Source organism: Onychomys torridus, chromosome 19 (genome assembly GCF_903995425.1).
Source record: "Onychomys torridus chromosome 19, mOncTor1.1, whole genome shotgun sequence".
NCBI classification, from domain to species: domain Eukaryota; kingdom Metazoa; phylum Chordata; class Mammalia; order Rodentia; family Cricetidae; genus Onychomys; species Onychomys torridus.
In genome coordinates this window covers 22394829-22422092 of record NC_050461.1, presented here as the reverse complement: position 1 = coordinate 22422092, position 27264 = coordinate 22394829, and the positions used below count along the sequence as shown (strand labels likewise).

Here is a 27264-nt window from a genome sequence, read left to right as displayed (position 1 = left end):
ATGCTACAAATCACCTGCTTTATTATCTTAGTAAAACAAAATGTATATTCTCTTTTCAGCAGAAAGATCTGCAAAAATACCAAGTAAGTACTGTTTGTGTTAGCAATAAATTCATTTTGGTACATGTATGTGACTGTGGTATATAATTAGGAAAAATAATCTAAAGAAGGAAACATTCCAGAGGGGTCAGTCTGTGGTCAGCACTCCATCGCTTTGGGCCTGAGATGAGGTGGGGTATGTGGCAGTGGAAACAAGCTGTTTAAGAGGTGACTTTCCTCAGGGGCAGTTGAGATACAGAGAAGGGGTGTAGTTGGAGTTTTCCTGCCTGGCCCAGTTAGGACAAATCTCTCTTACCTGCCAGCCCCACAGTCGCTCAGACCCAACCAAGAAAGCACACAGAGATTTACATTGTTTAGAAACTGTATGGCCGTGGCAGGCTTCTTGTTATCTGCTTCTTCTATCTTAAATTAACCCATTTCTGTTAGTCTATACTTTGCCACATGGCTTGTGGCTTACCAGTGTCTTTACATGTTGCTTTTCATGGCGGCGGCTGGCGGTGTCTCTCCAGCCTTCTACTTCCCAGCCTTCTCCTCTTCCTTGTCCCGGCTATACTTCCTGCCTGGCCACTGGCCAATCAGAACTTTATTTACACAGAGCGATATCCACAGCAAAGGGGAGAGACAGGACCATGGGCAAGGTGTACTTCTGAAGGTTACACCTCAGTAAGGCACTTCCTCCAGTTCAGTCCTGCTTTCTAATAACCCACTGGTCTACTCATTCATCTGTTGGAAACTAGTGAAGTCCTGGATGAATGTCAGTCATGTGTATGTTGACAGTGTATGCAGAAAATTTCCACCGTAGGTTCTCCCCCACCCTGGAAAATTTGTGGCCTAAAGATTGCTCCTCTATAGAGACTGCTTCTACTGGGATTAGCCAAGCCTTCCTGCCTGTTCAGCTAATATAATAGCTCAGACTCTTTGTTTATTTGTATGCAATAACCCTGCCTCCCTGTTCAACTGAATATAATAAACACATTGAGTTTTCTAGGCATCCTAAATATCCGTGAACCTACTCTAAACAAACTTGTAAAATTTCTAGAATTCATTGAAATGATCTTGTTTATTCTTTCCCATGTTTCTAGATTTAAGAAAAACAAATCATTGAAAATTAGAATGATCATAAAATGAGTACACTGCAGCTATATGTATAATTTTTATTTTGATAGATATATAACAAGTTTTTTAAAGAGTAGGTGAAATTATTTTGGTATTATCTTTAATCCAATACATACATATATCATTTTAAAATATGTAATAAGCATATGTTCACAGCTTTTTAAATGCAAATTTAAAGTTGTTTGTGGTTTTTATATTTATAACACATTTATATTTGTAATACCCACATTTCAATTCCCCACACACTGTGTAGTTAATGGCTGTTACATGGACTGATCAGATCTAAATATTTATTATTTATCCATTAGCTGAGTACAAAAGAGAACATTGAAATAATAATTAAGTACTCTAACTTGCCAAATCCCAATTCAAAAGTTATTTGAAAGTAATAAAACCTCATATAGTCTCTAGTAATTTAAAAATGAGACTTATAAGTTTAATGAATTATCTCATGGATGTAAGGACAAGATTTATAGCTGAGCCTGCAGAAGAGCCCTAGGAAGCTACACTATTCTGCATTCTTTCTTTATGTTCCCTAAAGCTAAGGATCACAGGAGCAGACTCCATGGAGGAAGTAGTACCATGAAGAATGGTTAGAGTATGGAAGGCTGGAAAAAGATAAAAGTGGAAAATGTATAAAGTATAGTACACTAAATGTAGCTTGTAACAAACAATGGCCATTGTATCCCTCCACCTTCTTGGTGTTATTTAATGTGTTAGAAGGAGTAGGGGTGGTGTTGTTTCGAGTGTAATACCTTACACTTATCATCATTTACTTTCCTATTGATAAGGGATGTTTAAGAAATAGTTGTGTTTGAAATAATTACCTGCATTTCTTGTCCGCTGGCTGGACCAGGTCCTCTAACTAAATTAACAGATGAGGTCATTTTTCCCCCTGTTGTGTTTCAATGGTTACCAGGACTGTCCATGGTGCTGAAGGCATGGGAAGAACTACTGTCAGCTCAGAAAGGCCTAGATTGAGAACAAACACAAGCTGCATCATAGTGCTCACATGGGGTGGATGCCTGATGACATCTCTGTGGCCTGTGTTCTCACACATCAGGGCTTCCACTGATAGGACAGCAGAGATGTGGAGGGAGGGAACAATGCAGGAACCACTGCAGAGTGGAATGTTCCATGCTTCAAACAGGATGAGGGATTAAACAGCATTTGTTCTGTGGTTTAGCTTTTTGTGAAGGGTATAAACTTTTCTTATAAAATGTGTTAGGTAAGTAATTTTCTTCCATATTAGAGTAGGATGGATCATGTAGGTGTCAGTAGTTCCACATTATCCTAAAAATAAGCATAAAGTGTTAAATGAGATTTAGATATAATTAAATAAGGATTTCACCAGTATAAGTGTTAATGCCTTTTCTCTTAATTTATAACTCTGGTAAATGTAGGCCTGGTAGAGCACTCACCTAGCAAGTGCAAGGCCCTGGGTTCAATAAGAAAGTATGAAAATCCAACTCTGAAATGGTTATCTATTAAACATTTCTTCTTAATATAATCAACTATAATAAATACATAGTATTTGGCATTGATGAAATTGTTAATAATTTTATGTACATTCCTACATTATAATTTATATAGCTCCAGAAATCCAGACTATCCCAAGGTGAATTTAATTTATGAGTGAGGGAATATGGCATTTTTCAAACAATAGTTTTACTATTACTGATTTAATTGATTCACTCACAAAAAACTAATATTCTTATGTTCTTAAGCACAGAAAACATACCCTTTGCATTATGTTGTTACCATTCTTAGACCTGTTTTTTAATGAATGGATTTATAGTCTTTACTGAAGTGATAAAAAAATCTATCCTGAAAGATATTAAGAGTTAGTTCACTTCTAAAATTAATTAATGCTATAAGAGATTAATTAAGCTGCTGAGAAAATTACCTTGCAATTAATTAATGGAAATATATCAGCCTTTTAACTTTTAAAGAACTGAATTAGTTTTACCACTGTACAACACATGCCAGTCACATTTCTTGTGCTCCAAAGAAAACATAACAATCTTATTAAGATGCAGTTGTAGCAAAAACCCTTGATGTACTGTCTAATTAATTCTACTGAATGGAATGGTGAGATTCTTGCCAATATATGTTGAATTCATTTTAAATGTGGCCAAAGTCCAAACAAGAAATAAATGGCATTGTAAGAATTAAGTAGCTATTAAATCTCTCCCCCTGGTCTGTAAAAAATGTTGGGGAGGCAGGAGTGAGTCATCCTTGGTTCTGTCAACATACAATTTAAAGTATGACTGACTTTATATCATTTCAGTCAGTGAGATTAGGACATTTTTTAGATCAAAAGGAAAAGCAGGTCCTTCTCATTCCTAAAATAATCCTTCACAAGTTAAAAATGTAGAAAAGGAATAAGCAAATGAAGATTTTAGAGAGATTATTTTTCTTTGTTTTTGTTGTTTATTTTTAACTCTTTAACAAGTTGAAAAAAAACTCCATTCTATTCATCCTTGGTTTGTTTTTCAGTCATGAAGTGAGGGTATTGGATTTTGGCAAACAGCATTTTCTGTATCTATTGGCATAGCAATGGTATAATACAGTAAACGAGTTTTAGATGCTAAACAAATCTTGCACTTCTAGAGTACACCTCGCTTGATTGTTGTATGGATTTTTTACATTGATAGTTTCAGTTTGCTATTAAGAGTTTTTCATCCTGATTTATAAGAGGACAGTGGCCCATAGTTTATTTTTTGTTGTTAAGGTATTGTTGGTCTGGGTTTGATTTCAGAGTGAGACTGCCTTATAGAATGAACTATACATGCCCCCCTTTTGTGTTTTTGGAAGACTATCAAAAAATTCTTTAAAATGTTGTATAGACTTAACCAGTGGTATAATCCGAGACAGGAGTTTTAATTTGCAAGCATTCTGTGTGTTGTTAATATATTGTTATCATCTTAATATATACTTATTATGAAGCTGTGCAGTCTAATTTTCTTTTTTTAATGTTTTCTTTTTTATATTTTATAATTAATTTAATTTTACATATCAGCCACGGATTCCCCTGTCCTACCTCCTCAAACCCCTCAAGCTTACTCCCTAATCCACCCCCCATTCCTACCTACTCCGAGGCAAGGTCTCCCCTGAGAAGTCAGTCCAGTCTGGTAGATTCAGTTGAGTCAGGTCCAGTCCCCTCCTCCCTACAACAAGGCTGAGAAAAGTGTCTCAGCATAGGCCCTAGGTTCCAGAAAGTCAGCTTATGCACCAAGGACAGGTCCTGGCTCCCACTACCTGGAGGCCTCCTGAACAGTTCAAGCTAATCAACTGTCTCACTTATCCAGAGGGCCTGGTCCAGTTCCATGGGGGCTCCCCAGCTATTGGTTCACAGGTCATGTGTGTTCCATAAACACTGAGACAAACAATTAGTAAATGGGACCTCTTGAAACTGAGAAGATGTTGTAGGGCAAAGACATAGTCAATAAGACAAAATGACAGCCTACAGAATGGGAGATCTTTACCAACCCCACCTCTGACAGAGGGCTGATATCCAGAATATATAAAGAACTCAAGAAATTAGACATCAAAATAACCAACAGTCAAATTTAAAAATGGGCTATAAACCTAAACAGAGAATTCTCAACAGAAGAAGCTCAAATGGCTGAAAGACATTTAAGGAATTGCTCAACATCCTTAATCATCAAGGAAATGAAAATCAAAATGACTCTGAAATACCATCTTACACCCATCAGAATGGCTAAGGTCAAAAGCACTGAAGACAACTTATGCTGGAAAGGATGTGGAGCAAGGGGAACTCTCCTCCACTGCTGGTGGGAATGCAAGCTTGTACAGCCACTTTGGAAATCAATATGGCACTTCCTTAGAAAATTGGGAATCAACCTCCCTCAAGACCCAGCTATACCACTCTTGGGCATATACCCAAGGAATGCTCAATCATAACCACAAGAACACATGCTCAACTATGTTCATAGCAGGATTATTGGTAATAGCCAGAACCTGGAAACAACCTATATGCTCTTCAACTGAAGAATGGTTAAATAAAATGTGGTACATATACACAATGGAGTACTACTCAGCAGAGAAAAACAATGACATCATGAGGTTTTCAGGCAAATGGATGAATCTAGAAAAATTCATTCTGAGTGAGGTGACACAGACTCAGAAATACAAACATGGTATGTACTCACTAATAAGTGGATACTAGATATAAAGCAAAGGATAACCAGACTGTAATTCACAACTCCAGGGAGACTACCTAGAAAAGAGGACCCTAAGAAAGACACAGAGATCACCCAACAACAGAGAAATGGATGAGATATACATGAGGAAACTGGACGTGAGTGGTGTAATGGAGGGCAAGGGTCAGAGGAAATAGAGCTTAGGGGACTGGGAAATCCCAACTGGATCAGGAACAGAGTGGGAGAACAAGGAAGGAGATACCATGATAAACGAAGACCACATGAGAATAGGAAGAAGCAGAGTGCTAGAGAGGTCCCCAGAAAACCACAAAGATACCTCCACTGTAGACTACTGACAATGGTTGAGAAGGTGCCTGAGCTGACCTACTCTGGAGATAGGATGGCCGAATACCCTAACTGTCATGATAGAACTCTCATCCAGTGACTGATGGAAGCAGATGCAGAGATCCACAACCGAGCCCCAGGTGGAGTTCCAGGAGTCCAATTGGCAAAAGAGAGGAGGGATTATATGAGAAAGGGATACTGAGACAGTGTAATTTTCTTAATCAGTATTATACCTTTCCAAGAAACGTTCATCTTTAAAATGTTTTAAATTTTTTCTTTTTAAAAACCATGCCTTATTTTATATATAGCAATACAATGTACATATTCACTAACACTATAATAAAATTATTTGTTATAGTTTTTTAAAAGTAGAAAAGAGAAAAATATTTTATGTTACAAAAAGCTCCAGCACAACTGTCAATTAAAAAAGAATTTTGCTGGTTGGTGGTGGCACATGCCTTTAATCCCAGCATTTGGGAGGCAGAGGCAGGTGGATATCTGAGTTGGAGCCTTGTGGGGGACCAGCCCCTACCATTATTTACACAGGAACTCATGAGGAATTAGTGATAAGTGACTTTGTTAGAGATAGAGAGGGGAGAGAAAACAGAGAGAAACACAGGGTAGACTCGGGTGGGTCAGGTTTCTTGTCCACCGGCCCAGAACTTTATTACAAAGCTCTATTTATAACAATGCCAAGGCGTGGAGTAAAAGACCTCCCCCTTGCTAGTTAGACCCTTATAAACAACTGGAACCCAGGCCCGTGGTCCAATCAACCTCTTACGCAGTCCTGCTGGGTACAGCCATTAGGAAACCTAGTGGGCTACAACACAGCCTGATCTACAGGGCAAGTTCTAGGACAGCTATGGCTACACAGAGAAACTGTGTTTCAAAATACAAAACAAGAAAGCATGAAGAATAATTTCACTTTATCTGATTTATCATGCACTCATTTTTATATTACTTGATATCCTTTTTACTGCTGTCGAGTCATATTACAGTTCTTGTTCTTGCTTCTGATTATAATGATTTGAGTTTTATGTCTTCTTGATCAAGTTTGCAAACAGATATAAATAATTGGAGTGGTTCTGTATTTAAATCTACTTCATTATGGAAAATATGGCATGTATAAAGCATATGCTGCCGCCAGCAACATGGTTTCCACTTTACTACATTCCTTGAATTTTGTCAGAGACAAGGACTATCAGAACTTCATTTTTGAGCTCCCTGGCTTATTTTTCCCATTTCAAGTTGTATATCATCCTTATAACTTTGTATGTGTTTGTGAACATGGAAAACATGCTACAGGTCAGAGGTTGCATTCTGAGATTTCTGCTTAATATTATGATTCTTAGGTTCCCATGTGTTTCTGTATAGTCATAATTCACTCTTTTACATAGTTATCCTAATTTAAAGGACGTTCTAACTTACGCTGTTTTCAAAATAAAAGTCTTCTCTAATTTCAAATCTTATTTTTTTTTTCCTTTTTAAATATCTTCTATTTTGAATCCCATACCACTATGGAAGAGGTCTCCCTTATTTCCCTTAACAATCTCTTAAAACATACAAATCCAATCACATCAAGTCATTTATATGCTAATTGTGTTCTGAACTTGCAGTCCTCAGAAACCCTAACATATTAATTTAATCTATATTCTATTTGAGTCAATATATGTCTATATTTATGCCAGTTTAACTGCTTCCAACTTTTTAATGTGTCTGCCTTCCAGTGGCATCTTCAGAACTACCTTCAGCAAAGTCATCTGGGAGCGCACTCAGCCTTCCTTTAACAGCAATTATTCTTGGTCATCCCATAATTAGCCGTTTATATGGTTAGGGTAGTGGAGATGGGGTACAGAATGAGACAAGTATGGCTATTAGTCCAGGATCAACTCTGGCTAGTGAGCCTTCACTACCAGCTTCGCAAGTGATGGGATTGCAGATGAATTCTACCATTTGCAGCCCAAAAGCCTGTTGTCATTGAGCACAAAGCAATGTAAGTTGTGTCTCCACTTGCATGTTGAGGGAAGTTTCAATCTATTATTCCATTGCATTTCTAGTCTACGGTTAGGATAGGAGAATTCTGTGGCCAATTTAAATGTTCTCTCTTTCTTTGAGGCTATCATTTCTCTCTGCCTTTGTGTTGTTTGTTGTTTTTACTCTTTTGGGGCCCACCAACTAGTACCCAGATAAATCACATACAGAGGATTATTCTTAATTATAAATGCCCAGCCTTAGCTTGGCTTCTTTCTTGCTAGCTTTCCTTAATGTAAATTATCCCATCTAGCATTTGCCTCTAGGCTTTTCCGATTCTCTTACTTCTGTAATTCTTACTCTTACTCCTTAGTTTGCTGTGTAGCTGGCACCTGATATCCTCCTCCTTCTCTGGCTACTTCTTGCTTTCTCCTTCCAGATTTCTTCTTCTATGTATTCTTTCTGTTTGCTGGCCCTACCTATCCTTTCTCCTGCCTTGTTATTGGCCATTCAGTTCTTTATCAGACCAGCTTGTGTTTTAGACAGGCACAGTAATAGAGCTTCACAGAGTTAAACAAATGCAACATAAACAAAAGTAACACATTTTAAAATAATATTCTACAACATCTTTGCTCTATGATAGGTTCACTTCAGTACCCTGGGGAATGTAAATGACTAAATATATAAGAGAAACACATATTTGAAAAAGAATTTGTGTTTTTTAGTAGTATGTGATTCAGGGCTGGGGAGCAATTTGGTATAATGCTCAATGAGCAGAAACCCATGGTCCAATCCCCAATACTACATAAACATTTTGTGGTAGGTAGTATATGCTTGTAATTGCAGCACTTAGGAGATAGAGGTAGGAGAACCAGAAGTTCAAGGTTATCCTCTCCTATATAGTAATTTCAAGACCAATCTTGAAATTGTAAATATATATGAATATATATAATATAATATAATATATATATGAGTTTGTATATATATGTAAGATTGTCACAGGAAATTAATATTTATTACATGTGACACAATAATTAATAATTAATTTTAAGAAATTCAAAATAAAATACTTCAATAGTAACTGCCAAAGAGTATGTATAAGTAAACATTAAGTATAAAAATTATTTAACATCACTAGATATTAATACAATACAGATTTATCCACTTGTATGTAACACTTCACATGCTCTGGAATCAGTGAAAATTTTAAAACACTAAAAAATAAATGAGGACAGGGTTTTTAGCCACCAGAACTTTTATAATTGCTATTGGGAATGAAAATGGTCCTGACATCATAGATACTGCTTTAGTATTTTTTATAAACATCAGGTTTACATTAACACCCCACCGTTTCCTCCCTGGAGGGTGAAAGGAATGAAAACTCATGTTCACACAAAAGGCTGTGCATGAATATTTATAGAACTAGCTTAATAATTGGCCAAACTGGAAATAACCCACATGCCCTCAACAGTGGAGTGGCTACATCACCTGAGGTCCAGCTACATGATCGAATATTACAAAGTATTTTGTGCTAAAATCCAAGCTTGTGTGCTGTAAGGTCATTGTGAAAATAAACTAAAATCTCACAGGAAAAATACATTTTAAAAATGACAGTTTCCTCCCATTTTTCCTGTTTGTCTCAATTGTCCTACCTTCCACACTTTTATTACAAGCTCAGGAGTTTCTTACCTTTGGTGAATTCTCATCATGAAAATGAGCTACAGCTGGTGGGTCCCCAGAAGTCAAGGGTACCTGCTTGCTCCTGTGGTTTCAGTGCCCAAGGTGGTCCTTTTTGTTTTCTTACTTTTGAAGTGGGCAAAGCCTGCCCACTTCGGCAGATGATCTCAAGTCAGTGTGATTCACTCAGGAAGATATCAGCTCACCTTTTGGGAGTTTCTATTCTCCACTCTCTCACAATCCTGATTGTTTGCCCGAATTCCACCTTCACAGATTTGATTCACTGTGAGTTTTAGCCATTGTTTACATCCAAGGGTGTTTGTGGACCCATTTAATTTTTTTTTTTTTAATGCATGCGTTTTGGTGTCTATTTTACCATTTTCTTGAAAGAGATGAAGAAGATTTAATTTCTGTGTTACTGTTAGTTTTTTTCTTTTTATTTCCTTGCCCTATTCTATCTTAACAAAACACCCCAGCCTCCACACGGTACCCTGAAGCTGAAGCTTAATTTGTGAGTTTTAACTTGAACAGACTCTTGTATATCCTTCACAACACAAGAATCCACCTCTTATCAGCTGAGGTCTTTCGCCCTACTTTGAGCTCAGAACTTCAACAAAATGGGAGTCTTTTCTTTTGTGTTGTTTGTTTAGTATATGAGCTCTCGGGTATGCAATTGAGCATATCACCAGAACTATTAATGTCGGAAAATTTTTATTTTTCCCCACATCTGATATTAGTTGAGCAGTAGTAACAAGTACTTTTTTTAATTAAGAGGAGAATCATCATCTGTCTTATCTTCATACTATTTTATGAGCTTATTATATAAGTAAAAAGATAGAATAGCTGATTATAGAATCCTAAATTTCAATAATTGATGGGGTAATTATTGGAACAGAATGTTGAAATATCATGATATCAAAAATTTTTATATAAGGAAATTAACATCAAATTTCTATAAATTGTTTCTTAGGACAGTGTGGCTGCTGATACTGGGGGCCTCAACATCAGAAATATTCATATAAAAGCTATATGTATTTGGAAAAATTACTTAATATTTTGGGACTTCTATAAAATTACTTCATATTTCTGAAGTTACGTTAAAAATTTGAATTTCAATGATATTTATTCTACAAAATTTGGGAAGATCAACTAACATAAAATAGTAAGGTATATAAATAGTGTTTGGTACATAATGATGATCACTGATCATTTAGTTACATGGGTAGTTGGTGATAATAAGGACTGTGGTAGTGACCATTCATGTAAACCTGCTTCTTCTCCAGCTAGGGGCAGATTCCATTTTGGTATCAACACGAGTAAAATTATCAAGTGAATTACTAGGAAGAATGTATGTTTCCTGCCTTTCAGGTTAGATTTGAAAACGATCTCAACTTTTGGAGCAACTGTAACTGAATTCACTTCGTTCCAGAAGTTAGCAATGGAACAGTCATTTTGACTGAAGTCTTCAGTGTACCTGTTGCATGCATATCATTCTGAATACCTCTCTCCTCTTTGCTGACCCTGAAAAATTCTATGTTAGGTGCATTTGGTTAGATGTTTGCCACTGTTCCTTATTAGTCTTTGGGTCACAGCAATGTGGCCTCATTCGTTTATGGTGACGTTAAGTTATTCTGACAGTGCCCTCAAGACAATCATCTCACTCTAAGAGTGACAGCATGGATACTCTGAAAGGACTACATACGTTTATTCAACACCCTTGGCTTCACTGTTTGATGTGTGCAAATTTCCAAATGTGAGCTGTCTCTGCATACTTTATTATTCCCTGGAGCCAAGTCAAGAATGCTGTGCCTATTGTTCAGTGTTGCAGTTAATTTTCTTTAAATCTCATGATCATTTTGAATAATTTAATGTATAAGAGGAGCCTCTCTTACCTGAGGGCTAAAAATAAACTACCTGCCAACTCTCGCTTTGAATCATGGTGGATGCATTGGATTTCTTGGGAAAATATAAACTCATAGAATATAAGATTCTATTAACCTGTTTATGCACAATTCAGAAAGTCAGTTGAAAAATAATTTGAAACATTGGATTGCCCTAAAAATACAAAGCAATGTGTTGAATTTAATTAAACGACAGGAGTGGGGAGGAATACAAAACTCCAGGCTGAATTTCCTTTGTGTTTGTGCCTGAGGTTTCCAGATGTTTAATAATGAGTATCTCTTGGAACTGCAGCTATCCAGACAGATTGCTAGCAGAGAAAAGATGCAGCAACTGTGTGGGTACAAAATGCATGCATTATTTAGCTAGATTTTATTTATTTATTGTGTTTGCTAAGAACATGAAGAGATGTCTGAACATCACAGAGGAAAATTACATACTTTAAAAATGTGCCATGGCTAATCTTGATTGCCAATTTGTCCAAATTAGTAGGTGTCTAGCGATTAGTAAAGCATGTGTCTGGGTGTTTCTGTGGTTTCAGTTAGAGAGGATGAGACAGGCAGGGAAGATGTGTTCCAGATGTTGATGGCATCATGTTGTGGACTAGATGTGCACAGGGAATAAAGGGAGAAAATGAGAGACCCAGATAGCACAAATGTCCTTTTCTTTTATTGGCTCCTGTCTACCATAATACTCATATGCTCATACTACTCTGATGCTCTAACTTAATCAAGCCCAGAATGATAAGGCTGAGGCATAATGGATGGAAAACTCTGAAACCAGGAGCCAAAATTCAACTTTCTCATTCTTTAAGTTATCCTTGTGGTACTTTGGTCCTCACTACAGATGGCTGACTTAAAATAGGGAAGACAAGTTAACAATCTATGCTATCACTATGAGTTCCTCAGCATGTGTCATCTCTCCAGGTTACAGTGTCTTAATCTTCCTCGTCCTACAATGCCATCACCCCCACTGTGTCTCAAATCAGGAAATGATCATTCAAACTTCTTCCTGAAAGCAGGGCATGGTAGATTATTCCTGTAACCCCATTATTTGGAAAGTGGAGGCTAAAGGATCAGAGCATATCCTCAGCCTTAGTTACATAGTGATCTTGAGGCCAGTCTGGGCTCTATGACACTACCTTAAACATTTACAAACAAACTAAAAAAAAAAAAATCCCCCTTTAATTTGACCTGTATGTGCAGGTCCTCATTTTGACCATCAGTCAGGCATGTTCTGTTTTCACTCTAAGGCAGAAGCTCTCATCTTGTGGGTCACAACCCCTTCTAGGGTCAAACAACTCTTTCACAGGGGTCACCCAAGACCATTGGAAAACAGACTTACAATATGATGCATACCAGTAGCAAAATGAGAATTATGAAGTAGCAATGAAAATAACTTTATCATTGGGGTCACCACCACATGAGGGATTGTATTAGGGGTCATGCATTATGGAGGTTGAGAACTACTTCTCTAAGGGGTGCCCTCCCCTATGCCCATGCAGAAGTATACCTGCTCTTCTGCTCCATTCCCATTGCCAAGTCTGCTTCCTGGAGCTTTCATGTAGTCATACTTCTGACATCTATCATCTCTCATTGATCCCTTACCATCCCATCAGTTTTAACTTCCCACATCTGAATCCACTCACCCCACACTTCCCTCAATACCTCATTTAAATTTCATTTCAGAATTTGCAGTTATAGAGCTCAACGGCCATGTCTAACCTTTCTGAAGCACTACATGCTGTGGATCCACCACATTTTTAGAAATGTTTTTCCTTCTTGGCTTCCACAGAATCACATTGTTTCAAGCCAACCTATTTCCTTAGTAATTTCCCCCAAAGAAATGGTCCTCAACCTGGGGTTCATGATCCATTGAGGGATTGAATGACCCTTTCAAATGGGTCACCTGAGATCCTCAGAAAACACAGATATTTACATTTCATAACAGTAGAAAAATTATAGATATGAAGTAGTTTATGGTTTTGTGGTTGGGAGTCACCACAACAGGAGGAATAAAGAGTCACAGAATTAGGAAGGTTGAGAACCAATGCTCTAGAGATTAAATTCCAGTCTTAGTGTTCTTTCCTCTTCATCGTTAGAATCACCTACTGTTACTATTAACCCCGCTGTCTACACTTGATCAGTATTCTGAAGTCTACTTTCAACTTCATAGATATATGTGACTTTTTCTATAATGCCATCCTTTTTCAGTCTTTCCATTTCTCCAAGTCTCCAAGAAATTTCTCCTATAACACTGAGTCTTGCTTCCTCTTCACGTAGACACAGAGCTCAGAGTTTTAGCTCATCATTGTGTCTTCTCTCCCATCGAGTTCCCTCATCAAATAATGTTGTTTCTTACTGTTTATTACCTGAGTCATTGCGTTCACTGTTGAATGACAGAATGACTTCCTAGTTTGGGTCATTCTTCCTTTTCATGTCTACCCAGATTGTTTCCCAAAAGAATCTTACAACGACTAGGTCGTTAATGTAAGACAAATTCAGTAACTTTTCAGCGAACATTGATTAAAATTGATGTTCTTTATTTAGCAAAAGGATATAGAAACTCCAAGATATAGATGTAAACTTTACCGTAATTTGTCCCATCGTTATATTCTTTTTAAGAATTGCCATTATCTCTGACTACCCAAGTTCTTGTGATTTCTTGACAGCTATCGTCAATGAGGTGGTTCCTATAAATACTTAGAATAAGTTGATGGGAAGAGTGAGGCTGTAGACATTTAAATGGCCTCAAGCCTCTCTTTTCTAAGTTACTTCAGCAAAGTTGCTTTTCAGTCTTCATTGTTTCTCAGTTACCTTTTAAGAAGTTGAGATTTTCTATATATTTCTTAGGTGTATTTTTCAGTTTCCATGAAAACATATATGTTGAATACCTGGCCTAGCCAAAAAAAATTATAGTTCTTTTGATGTTACTGAAAAGGTATTTTTAATGAGTAAATTAAAAAAATAAACTCTACAAAGAGTTTTAGTTTTAGTATTCTAAACATACCTATAATGCAGAAATATCCACATGGTAAGTCTCATCTTTAGGATGAAAATCTGAACTTTAAATAACCTAAGAGAATACTGTGAATACAAGTTCCTAGTTAATCCATTTGCACACTCAGGAGTTGTTTTAACAGAGTTTGAAACTGACAACTCTCCTGAACAATGTAGATTTCACTTTTATTATATTTCAAGTTAATTTAAAATATGGCTTCCAATGTGAAATTTGCATTAGTTAATTGGCAATAATTGATATTGAATATTAATGGCTGTTTTAGTCAGGCTTATTATTGAAATGATAAAATAACATGACCAAAAGCAAGTTGGGGAAGGTAGGGTTTATTTGGCTTATACTTGCACGTCATAATCTATCCTTGAAGAAAGTCAGGATGGGAACTCAAACAAGGCCAGAACCTAAAGGCAGGAGCCGATGTAGAGATCATGGAGTAGTGCTGCTTACTGGCTTGTTCCTGCTTACTAGCTTGCTCAGCCTGTTTTTGTAGATCCCTGGACCACCAGCCCACAATGGGCTCAGCTTTCCCCTATCAATAGCTAGTTAATAAAATTCTCTATAGGCCTGCCGACAGCCAGATATATTTGGAGTAGTTTTCTCAATGGAGGTTCCCTCCTCTCAAATGACTTTAGCTTATATCAAGTTGACATAAGAACTACCACCTCTATGGCTTTTTCGTAAAATACGTAAGTCAAAAATACATCCAAATGTAGTAATTCTTACTTTGAACAGTCCAGTTTTATGTTGTCTGTTTATTGTTGATATTCTGCATAATTTTGTTTATAATTACATTTATATATAGTCATGTCTTCAGTTAAGAACTAATACTTACTTGGCTATTTTATTTTTAAAACACTTTGGATTGATGGAATTTATCGTACCTATTTTTAAATAGTCCCCTTTCTTTTGACATGATGTATTACATCATCTATTTTTATAATATATTAGCTATTATATAGAAATCTAGTTTGGTATTTGAAGTAGCATTTCTCAATGTGTGCTCAGCAGATCTTAGGAATCACCTAACTTTCAAGGGACATATAACTCAAGCCTTTTTTGGGCAAGCATGGAGGAACTAAGCTTGGATCCCCAGCACACACATAAAAGCTGGACTTGGTAGCATGTTTTTGTGTACTAAATTTCCCATGGCAAGACATGGATCAGAGTCAGTTCATGTACCAGATAACCTGGCTGGCATACACAGCAGTCAACAAGAGATTCTGTCCCAGATAAAGTTGGAGAGAAACCTGAGGTAGTCGAGGTAGTCCTTTAACCTGCAACATGTACTTGCTTGCTGAGACACATGAACATGCATACACACACACACACACACACACACACACACACACACACTGACATATTGACTAAAATAAAATCCTTTCTAGCATCCATTCCCTATAACATTTTCCACTCCCTTATTCTGATAAATGTACATTGGAATTCTCCAGAGACCTAAAGATACATGAATGCATCATTGCAATCATTGCACTAAGAGAATAGATGCTTGGGATTCTTTCAAAATGAATTATTAAATGATTGCTCTAATTTCCAAACATCAATTACCAATAGATATAGTATCTATATAAACAAAAGTTCTTTGGAGTTCTCAATCTTCCCTTAAGATTGAAAAAAAAAAAAAAAACCTCTCTGAGAATCACTATTCTAAAGAATATAAAACTAATGGGACCAAAACAAAATTGTCTCTTTAAAATTTGAGAGCTTTATAATTATCCCCACTAGGTCCCACTGGCACTGATGCTAGACTGCCTATTTCTTTATGACTAGTAAATATTCACCAAAACTTGAACTCATACTACATACAAGTCTGTTTACCAAACACTTTGTACAGATAATATATGGAGAGTATATACAAGTATATTATATGTGTATAAAGTATGCAATCTCCTAACTGCCAACATATAGGGCCTTCAGTTTGTCTCCTTCATCAGCCTCACAGAACCTATGCTATCTGCCTCCATCATGACTTAGGTTTTACTCAGGAAGCAGATCTGAATTTCTTTCTGTTATTTTAAATTTTTTATTGAAAATACATATTTTATACAGCATATTCTCATCACAGTTTCCCCTCCTTTGTTTCACCCTAAATTCTCTGCATCACATCTTCTTTCTCTCCCTCCCTAGGAAAACAAACAGTCCAACAGAAAAACAAGCAAACCAAAATGAAAAAGGCAAACAAACAAAAAGAAAACAAAGTAAAATACAGAGCACAAAAAAAACCCCACATATACAGGAAAACACACACACACACACACACACACACACACAAAGTCAGAAATTATAATAGGCGGTGGTGGCGCACGCCTTTAATCCCAGCACTTGGGAGGTAGAGCCAGGCGGATCTCTGTGAGTTCAAGGCCAGCCTGGGCTACCAAGTGAGTTCCAGGAAAGGCACAAAGCTACACAGAGAAACTCTGTCTCAAATAAACCAAAAAAAAAAAAAAAAAAAAAACGAAAAAGGTAAAAAAAATAAAATAAAATAAACAAAACATTATGAGACAAACTCCCAAAATACCATTGTGTTGGCTATCTTGTGCTGGGTATAGGTCCTGTGTGGTTTCCATACCCAGTGAGACTCCATTGGAGAAAATGTTTTTTCATCTGTGAGTGGTCATTAACTGGAGAGAGATACTGAGTTCAGAATTGTGGCTCATGGCCACTTTCTTTTCAGTGATGAGACCCCATCTGACCCAGACCTGTGCAGGCCCTATATATGCAGCCACATTCTGTGAGTTTGTATGTGTGTCTATCCTGGTGTGTCTGGAACTCACTGTTTCCTTGATGTCTCCCATCCACACTGGCTTTTCTAATTTATCCACCTCCTCTTCCACATAGTTCCCTGAGTTGTGAGGAGAGGGGTTTGATGAAGACCTGTCATTTAGGATTGAGTGTGCCACGGTTTCTCACTCTCTGAACAGTGTCCAGTTTGAGAGAGGGGTTTGGGGGCTGGTGGGATGACTTAGCAGTTAAAGCGTAGTTAATGCTCTTGCAGAGGACCAGAATTCGGTTTCCAGCACCATATCTGGAAGACAACCCACAAACACTTATAATTCCGGCTCAGGAGATCTGCTATGCTCTAGAGCAGTGGTTCTCAACCTGTGGATCATGACCCCATTGTGAGCTGAAGGACCCTTCCACAGGGATTGTCTGAGACCATCCTGAATATCAGATATTTACATTACTATTCATAACAGTAGCAAAACTACAGTTATGAAGTAGCAACAAAAATAATTTTATGGTTGGGGGTCACCACAACACAAGGAACTGTATTAAAGGGTCACAGCATTAGGAAGGTTGAGCACCACTTACTAGAGGCACACTGTACTGCAGACACGCAGACACATAGTGAAAAATAATAAAAATGGGTTTTTAACATATAGTTAGTTTTCTTCCACTCATTTATGCTTATCCTGGGGGATGGAACTGCTTCTGAGAATTAAGTGTTTTAATTTTTGGTACGTTATAACCTACAAACTGTTATGTATGTTTCTGTCGATGAGGACCTTATACCCTTTTGAGTTTGTTCAGAAATTTTGTAAGTATAATAATGCTTAAAGGAAGAAGATCTTTTCCTTCACTGAGAGCGTCTGGCATCATTTTCAAAGATACATACTATGTTACCTCCAATCATCATGTCATCACTTATAGATTTCCTTTATTTATAGCTGTTGGTCAGGTTAAGATTATGGCCATATCATCAGTATTTAATGAGCTAAGCCAATATTTAAATAAATTTTAAAACATGTCAATTCAAGCTTTAATTACAAACTATAAAAATTATGCCAGTAATCTTGTTTTCCGTTTTGTTCTTGTACACAATAGTCGTTCTCTTTGAAGGTCACATTTCTTTTCTATTAGAGAAAATTCAAATACTGACCTATCTTACCTCTTTTCCACTTATTAGTTAAAATATGCAAATTCTGAATAAATAAAACAATAACAAGTACTAAAAGAGTACAGTGAAAATCAAGATTGCTCAAGTATATTATATTAGTGTTTTCTGATTTAAAATTACATCTGCACAATTCCATATGTGCCTGCCAGTCAGAATGTATAGAAGACAAAGTCATTTTCAAAATACAATTGAGGTTTAATTAAAGTTGCATGTCACTTTTTCTCTAGTTTCATTGAGGTATAATGGTAAAGACAAATTGTACATTTGGAGGTGTACAACGTGAAGGTTTAATACACACATGCATCAAGATATAATTATGATGCCTAAGCTAATTAGCATATTAATTGTCTCAGTTAACATTTGTAGTAATAACTTTACATTACAGTCCGTTGTCTTAGAGGATTGTGTGTGTGTGTGTTAGTGTGTCATTTTTTTGTGTGTATACATGTGTATGGGCAAGTATGTGCACATGCATGTTGAAGTTACAGGTCCATTTCAGGTGTTCTCTTCCATAGCCCCCCACTGTAGCACAAATCTTAGATGGACTTACTAATTAAAAAAAAACAAAAAACAAAAAACAAAACTCGTGGCCAGGTATTAGAGTGAATGCTGAATGATCAGAGAAACAGAATAAGCCATAGCCACCTCACCTTGCCAGTTTCTCAGCTGATTCTATTTCTTCAGACTGGAAACCTCTTTGTCCTCATCTGGAATGAAACTCAGCTTAACTGTTGCTCAAAAGCCTAAAAGCTTAACCAGCTCTAGCTCCTGGTCCTCATGTCTTAAATACCTTTCTGCTTTCTGCCATCACTTCCTGGGAATAAAGGCGTGTGTCACCATGCCTGGTTGTTTCCAATGTGGTCTTGAACTCAGAGAGATCCAGATGGATTTCTGCCTCTGAAATGCTAGGATTAAAGACGTGAGTGCCACCATTTTCTAGCCTCTGTATCTAGTGACTGTTCTGTTCTCTGACCCCACATAAAGTTTATTAGGGTACACAATATTTTGGGGGAAATCAACATCACCACAACCCACCTTGGCTTTTGAGGCAGGATCTTTACTGACCCTGATGTTCATTGTTTTGGGAATGTCAGCAAGCTCCAGAGATCCTCCTGCTTCCAAATCCCCAGGGCCAGAAGTACAGATGTACACCACCACACCTGATTTTTATCTTGATTTAGAGCATCCAAACACAAATTGTCATGTTTCTTTTTCTCTAAATACTTGTTATTATTTGACATTACTTGATAATGGTCATTCTGACATGCGATGTGATGTCTTATAATGATTTTTTGGGTGGGAGTGTTTACAAAACAGGGTTTTTCTATGTAGATTTGATGCTTGTCCTGGACCTCGCTCTGTAGACCAGGCTGGACTCAAACTCACAGACATCTATTTGCCTGCCTCTGCCTCTGGAGTGCTGGGATCAAAGGCATGCCCACCACTGCCCAGATTACTTATAATGATTTTTAATTCATTTCCATAAAAATTAGTGAGATTGACAACATTTGTATGTTACTATTTACCATGTGCATATATTTTATGGATTTTTTAAATGGGCTATTTTTTTCTCTCCTGGCATATGACTTACTTGTTTGTAATCACCTATTACCTATATGATTTGCATATATTTTATCTCATTTAAGTTGGAATTGTTTGCTTTGTTGCTTAGAACATTTTGATATGATGTGTCCTGTCCTTTGTCCCTCTGCTTTAGAAGCAGCTCTGTGCTACACCTCTACACCCAATTCCCAAGTCAAAATGCTTGAACTAAGATGCATTTAGGATTAGCGACCTGTAACTGCTAAAATCTTTAAATAGTGTGTTTTTCTTCAAACAACAAAAAGCCTGTAGACTGATTTACTTTTCATTTTGGTTCTTTAGAAGTTTCCAAAGATGCATCAGCTTCAAAGAAAGACAAAGGTGAGCTTGTTACCTTTTGCCCATTTACACATTTTCTCTCAAAGTTGCATTGCTTGTTTGTTTTAGTTTAATGTTTTTAACTTCTTTGTACAATTATTGGAATTTCTAGGCAACATTTATGTGGTAGAATTATTTTTTAATAATACTGTATTTTTATGAACTATGCATTTCCTGATATACTGAAAAAAACTAGCTGGACATTATTTAACAGTAATTACCAGGTGCATTCATTGATTAATCTGCAGAAATATTCTTTAAAAACTATCGAGTTTAAAGATAATTTTACCAAGTAGGACAAACCTATTATTTCATCAAGAATTACTCTTAATTAAGAAAAAAGTCACCTATCATAAAAGCCCTCTCATAAAGAGAAAACAAGGAAGTAAGGAAGGGAGGATAGGACTCAGAACACACACACACACACACACACACACACACACACACACACACACACACACACACATACATACACACACACATACATACATACACACACATACAGATACATACACACATACATACATACACACATACATACATACACACACATACATACACATACACATACACTCACACACACATACATACACACACATTCATACATACACACACATACAGATACATACACACATACATACACACACACATACATACATACACGTACATACATACATATACACACAAATACGCACACACATACACACACATACATATACACACACACGTACATACATACATACACAGACCCATACACACACATACATATACACACACACATACATATACACACACACATACATATACACACACAGATACACACAAACATACTCACACACATGCACATATATGTACACATATACATATTGAGAAAAGAAAAAAAACCTTTTATATTATCATCCATCTCCTATAACCTTTTCCACTCTCTTCTTCTGATGACCCTGCTTTAGAGACCTACAGGGAATGTCAAAACAGGAATGTGTCATTGCTCTAAGAGAATATATGCTTGAGATTCTTTCAAAGTGTATTTTTAAATGTTTGCTTTATTTTCCAAACATAATTACTAACAGATATATTATCTATATAAACAGAAGCTCTCTGGAATCTTCAAACTCTCCTTAAGATTAAAAAGAGTCACTTAATACTATTCTAAGGAATAACGTATGGAAATTTATAGACACTGTACTCATATGTACACACTTGTACACAGACACAATATACACATAATTAAAATATGTGTGAAGAATATAGTTGAGATTTATTCTACCTATTTTTATTAGTCCTGAGAATTTTTATTCATGCTCCTGAGCATGAATGTCTTGGAATTAGTGGTTGAATATGCTATAACCTACAAACTCTTATGTATGTTTCTGTGGATGAGGACCTTGTACCACTTTGCTTTTGTGCAGAAATTTTGAATACATATACAAATTCTTTTAAAATATCAGTTATTTTTCCTCATTTAGATAGTCTGGCATCATTTTCAAAAAGATTCACACTATCTTATTCCAAATATCATCTCACCATTTGTAGATTTCCTTTATTTATTGCTGTTCATCAGTCAGGTTAAGATTATGTCCATTTCATCAGTATTAAAATGAGCTAAGACAATATAATAAACTTTAGAACAGGTCAATCCACCCTTTAATTACAAACTATAAAATGGTGCTAGTAATTTTGCTTTGTTTTCCATTGTATTGCTTTATTATAATAATGTTTCTCCTTGGAGGTCACATTGTTTTTCTATTAGACAAAATTCAAATTCTGACCTATCTTACCCCTTTCCCATTTGTTAGTTAAAATGTGGCATGTAACTTTGAGTAAATAAAACACTTATAAGTAATAAAAATGTCAGTGAAAATCAAATGACGATTCCAGTAACTGTGTTAGTGTTGTCTCTGATTGAAACTTTCTTCCACTCTATTCCATATGTGCCTGCAAGTCAGAATGTATAAAAGACATAGTAATTTTCAAAATATAACTGAGTTCTGTTTATGTCTTTGAATTTCAGTTCAAATTTTCTCTAGTTTCATTGAGGTATAATTGGTAAAGAAAAATTGTACATTTTAAGTTGTACAGGCTGATGGTTTAATATACATATGGATCAAGATATAATTATGATCATTAAGCTGATTAACATACTGATTGATTCAATTAACTTTTGTAGTAAGAATTTTACATTAAAATCTGTTATCTTAGAGAATTGTGTGTGTGTGTGTGTACATGTGCTATGGTTGTACATGTGTTTTTGTGTGCACATATGAATGGATAGATTCTTGCAGGTGCATGCATATGTATGCTGAAGCTACATGTCTATGAGAGGTGTTTTCCTACTTAACTCTTCATGTTAGCTTCTCAGGTATGATTTCTTACTGACTCTGATGCTCATTGATTTGGGAATGTCAGCAAGCTTCAGAGATCCTCCTGTTTCCTCATCCCCAGGGCTAGGATGATAGATCTGCACCACCACATGTTATGTTTATTCTGGATATCCAAACCCAGGCTCTCATACTTGCAAGCTCTTTATCTACTGAACCATCTCTCCAGGCATTGTCTTAGAAAAATTCATATGCATGATGAGCCTGAACATGTCCTGAACATGAACCCCCAGGTGGGGTTGCTGAATATTATATAACAGATCCATTGTTTTATGGTTTTGAAAAACTCCATAATTTTTCTCTGGTGACCAGACCAATTTAATTCCCAACCAAGAAAGTAAAAAAGCTTTTCCTCTTAATACTTGCTTTATATGACATTATTTGATAATCATCATTTTGACATGTGATGTCTTAGAATGATTATTACATTATTTCTATGACAATTCATTTTTTAAAACATGTGTCTCATCATGCTTATATATTCATTTAATTATTTTATTTTTATAATATATATTTAATATTTATTTATTTATTTATTTATTTATTTTGTACTCTCCCCCCACCTGATCCCTCATGTTCCCAACCCATATGTCCCCAGTCCACCCAGGAAATCTCTTCTATTTTCCCTTCCCACAGAGATCCAAGTTTCCCCCTTTGAGCCCTCCTTGTTACCTAGCCTCTCTGGGTCTGTGAACTGTGACATAGTTATTGACCATATTTCTATGTATCTTTTGACAATGTGTATGCCTTTTATGGATATTTATAATTGGGCTATCTTTTCCTCTCTAGGCATATGACTTACTTATTGTATATATTAATCTTCTATCATCTATATGGTTTACAAATATTTTATCTCATTTTATAAGTTGTCTTTTTCTTCTCTTAACTATTTACTTCATTGCTTAGAAACATTTTGATATGATGTGTCCCTTACTTTAGTGTGATATACATCCTGTACTTTGATGTGATGTGTCCTGTACTTTGAGGTGATACATACTGTACTTTGATGAGATGTGTCCTGTGCTTTGAGGTGATACATACTGTACTTTGATGAGATGTGTCCTGTGCTTTGTCTCTCTGCTTTGGAGCAGCTCAGTGCTTCCCCCTTTAAACCCATTTCCCAAGTCAGAATACTTGATTTAGATGCTGCATTTAGATTAGCGACCTACAACTCACAAAAAAACCTTAAATAGAGCATTTTCCCTTGAACAACAAAAAGCATTTAGAATGTGATTTACTTTTATTTCTGTATTCTAGAAGATTCCAAAGACACACCAGCTTTAAAGAAAGACAAAGGTGAGTCAGTTCCATTTCCACATTTTCTAAGGATGCAATGTTTTGCTTTTTATTGTCTGTGTGTTTTAGTTTAATGTTTTTGATCTCTTATTATAATTATTAACATCTATGTGATAGATTTATTTTTTAATAGTTCCATATTTTTATCAAGTATTCATTTCCTTGAATATTGAGGAAGAGTAGATGGGCATTATTTAAATGTAATAATCATATACATTTATTGTATAATCTGCAGAAACATTCTTTAAGATTATCATGTTTAATGATAACAAAATTATCACTTCATTGAGTGCAAACCTATTATTTTGTCAAGAACTGCTACTAATTAAGAAAAAAGTCACCTGTAACAACAGCCTTCTCATAAAGGGGGAAAAAAACAAAGAAGTAAAGGAGGGAAGATAGGAACTAGAAAAGACACACACACACACACACACACACACACACACACACACACACACGTAGTACATGCACTCAGAAAAACTTGCTACCTCCAAATGTCTAATCTAAATCAAACATTTCCAAATGTCTCTTTCCGGAAAGTGAGAATTGGAACTAGCTTGGTCAATTTTTGTCATTGCTTTTTGCTCAAGAGCTCCTAGCTTCTGACTTTGGATCTGCTACAACACACTCATTTTATGTTCTGCTTGTATTCTGTGAATAGTAAAAGTTGTCCAAGATTTCTTCTTGCTATGAAATATATGTTCCACAACAGGTCCTGGACTTCATTTAAAATGTAAAAAGCATTGCTTTGAAAAAAGACACAGTAAGATAAATGGATACCCATGTCTTGCAAAACAAATTTTGGGTTTTATCTTGTATTAAAGTGTGTTACTGGAAAATGTATCAATTGTCATTTTTATAATTGGTGAGAATGACAATTGATTTAGCAATTTATGATACAAGCATTCCTTTTAAAACTAAAAATAGACCTAATACATCATCTATCAATTCTACTATTAAATATATATTCAAAGGAAACAAATCATTATTATCACAAAATGATACCTGTACTTACATATTCATTACAGCACTATTTGCATAGCTATAGCACAGAGTGAATCCACATGCCTGTTTATGAGTGAGAAGTACAAGAATTGTGGCACATGTACACAATGGGTTATTATTTAGCAAAAACAAACAAACAAACAAAAACCCATAAGCTGCTACCTGTAGCAAAATGGAAGGATCTGAAAGTCATTGTGTTAAGTGAAATAAGACAAGCACCACATACCATCACCATGTATTAAAAACTAGATCTGAATTGCATACAAGAGCAGAATGGAGCAATTGTGATAAAGTGGAGACCGCAAAAGATAAGTAAGTAACGACTCAACTAAAAAACAGCAAAACCCAGAAAGGAAGAATTCTGCTTTCCCATAGTGCACTAGAGTAATTATTGGTTAAAAGAGTCTACATAATGTTTTGAAATACTGAAAAAAAACTGCAAACTCTCCAGTATATAAGAATGATTGACCTTGTGTCAGAATTATTTATGTAGATACTGCCTTTACAATTTTTATAACTGAGCATCAAAGACCACATCTTAAGAAGTGAATGCAAGCCAGTTCATCCCCATCCATTAGCACCCCAACCAAAAGTGCCAGGCTTCCTGTTTATACAGTTGCCAAGAGCATGTTTCTTTACCTAGGTGTTCATTTTTATGAGGAAAGTTGAATTGAATCTAAATAAAAACCCCAGGTGTGTAAGAAGGGTATTTTCTGCCACTAAAATACTGTGTTCATGTATAGAAGACGTACACTGTGTACATCATATGTATCTCTGCACATATTAGTACTTAAACTTTTAAATTTTTCTCCTCTAGAAGTAACTGATGATATACCTTCCCCAAAGAAGCAAAAAAGTAAGTTTATAATTAAATTCAAAAAACAACTAACTCCTCCAATAATGTAGATACTACTTAAAAAATTAAACTGAGAGCCTCCCAAGAACAATAATTAAAGGTAAAAGATTTTTAACACGGGCCTGAAGAATGACCATAAGGTGAAGCACTTATATTTCAAAGAGAAACTAGCCATTTTCATGTCAGGAAAGAAGTGCAGAGTTGGGTAACTCCAAGTAATGATGGAAGTGACATTTATCGCAAGCCAGTGTGTACAATTCTGATCCTGAGTGTTCTAGGGGAATCTTGCTTTAATGTGAGTTCCTGTCTGCTATATAACAGAACAGTAGAAGTGAGGTACTGAAATTCTTTAAATCAATTTTTTAAATAGGTTTTAGTAATTCAGTTGCTTAGAAATTCATTCCCAAGATTCAAATTTCCTTGTGACATCCCTGGATACCTGGCAAGCTTTAGGCAGTCAGTTTCTGGGATCCTTGATTCTAGAATCCAATCAGTATTCACATTCAGTTGTCAAGATTATCAAGATAGTCAAGATTATCATTATCCCAGTGCTTCCAAGTTAGACTTTTTTTCATATGTTAAAGCAGTAAATCACACACACACACACACACACACACACACACATATATATATATATATATTAAACCTTCACCAGAACAGGCAGTTTTAAAATAGTTTCAACAATGTCATCACACATAATGCTTTAAAGTAAAGAACTATTTGTCTGAGAAAATAATTCCTATACCATCATCTGCATGGTTTCTTTCACGCCTTCTGCAGGAATTTGCTGAAATGGTTTATTATTTGAGAGGTTTGGCTACCTATTATGCTGCAAGCATTGCTGGTGATACTGACATGTCAGAAACACATCAAAGATGATCACTGGAGTGCTTCATGAAATCAGACTGTAGGAAATACAGGAGTATAAGCGGTCTTGGTGTAATAATTTCATAGACTGTTGCAAAATTCATGATGAAGCAATTATTATCCATGTTTCCACACTCTCCCAATTGACAGACTATTGTGAATAATTTTCAACTAAGTTACATCGGTAGTTGAACTCTCTTATTTCATAAATAAGCATTAAAAGAAAATTCAATATGTAGATTGTGTCCACACTAATTTTCTGTTCATCTTGCCTGTGTTAGAAACTGGGTGAACATGCATGGAATATCTCTGGATCGTTTCTTACAATTGCATGTGAATCTAAAAATTATTTCAACATAAAAAGAAATGGAACTAAAAGTCTCCAGGCATGGTTTCTACTACTAGAACTCTAGATGCTGAGGCATGATGACTGCTTTGAGTTCAAGGCTGTCCTGGGACACATACTAAGTAACCCAGGATAGCTGTTGTTACAGAGCAAAAAATATTTCTTTGAAGACAAAGCAAAATAAAGTTTAATAAAAAATAAATACATTAAATATTTTTCAGTAATTTCCACTCTTGGAATTGATTACATCAAAGCATTTCCCCATTTTTATCTCAACAGTAGTTTTATATCCTTGTCTTCAGGAGCCTTTAATGTAGGTTCTAAAATTTTTGCAACAAGTGATGTTTTTGTTAATAGCTCTTTCAACTTGAGTTGGACATATATGTCAGGACAGCAGCGGCATCTGCTAAGGTTCAAATGGAATAGATCTTC

General features: G+C 35.9%; 1 long non-coding RNA gene across 1 annotated transcript; it reads left to right on the top strand.

Moving 5' to 3' along the window:
- Positions 1 to 58: 58 nt before the first annotated feature.
- On the top strand, positions 59 to 25619 carry LOC118570278. Its single transcript, XR_004943173.1, has 4 exons — positions 59 to 83; positions 20049 to 20087; positions 23720 to 23758; positions 25581 to 25619. It is a non-coding gene; the product is annotated as an uncharacterized LOC118570278 (long non-coding RNA).
- The last annotated feature ends 1645 nt before the right edge of the window (positions 25620 to 27264 follow it).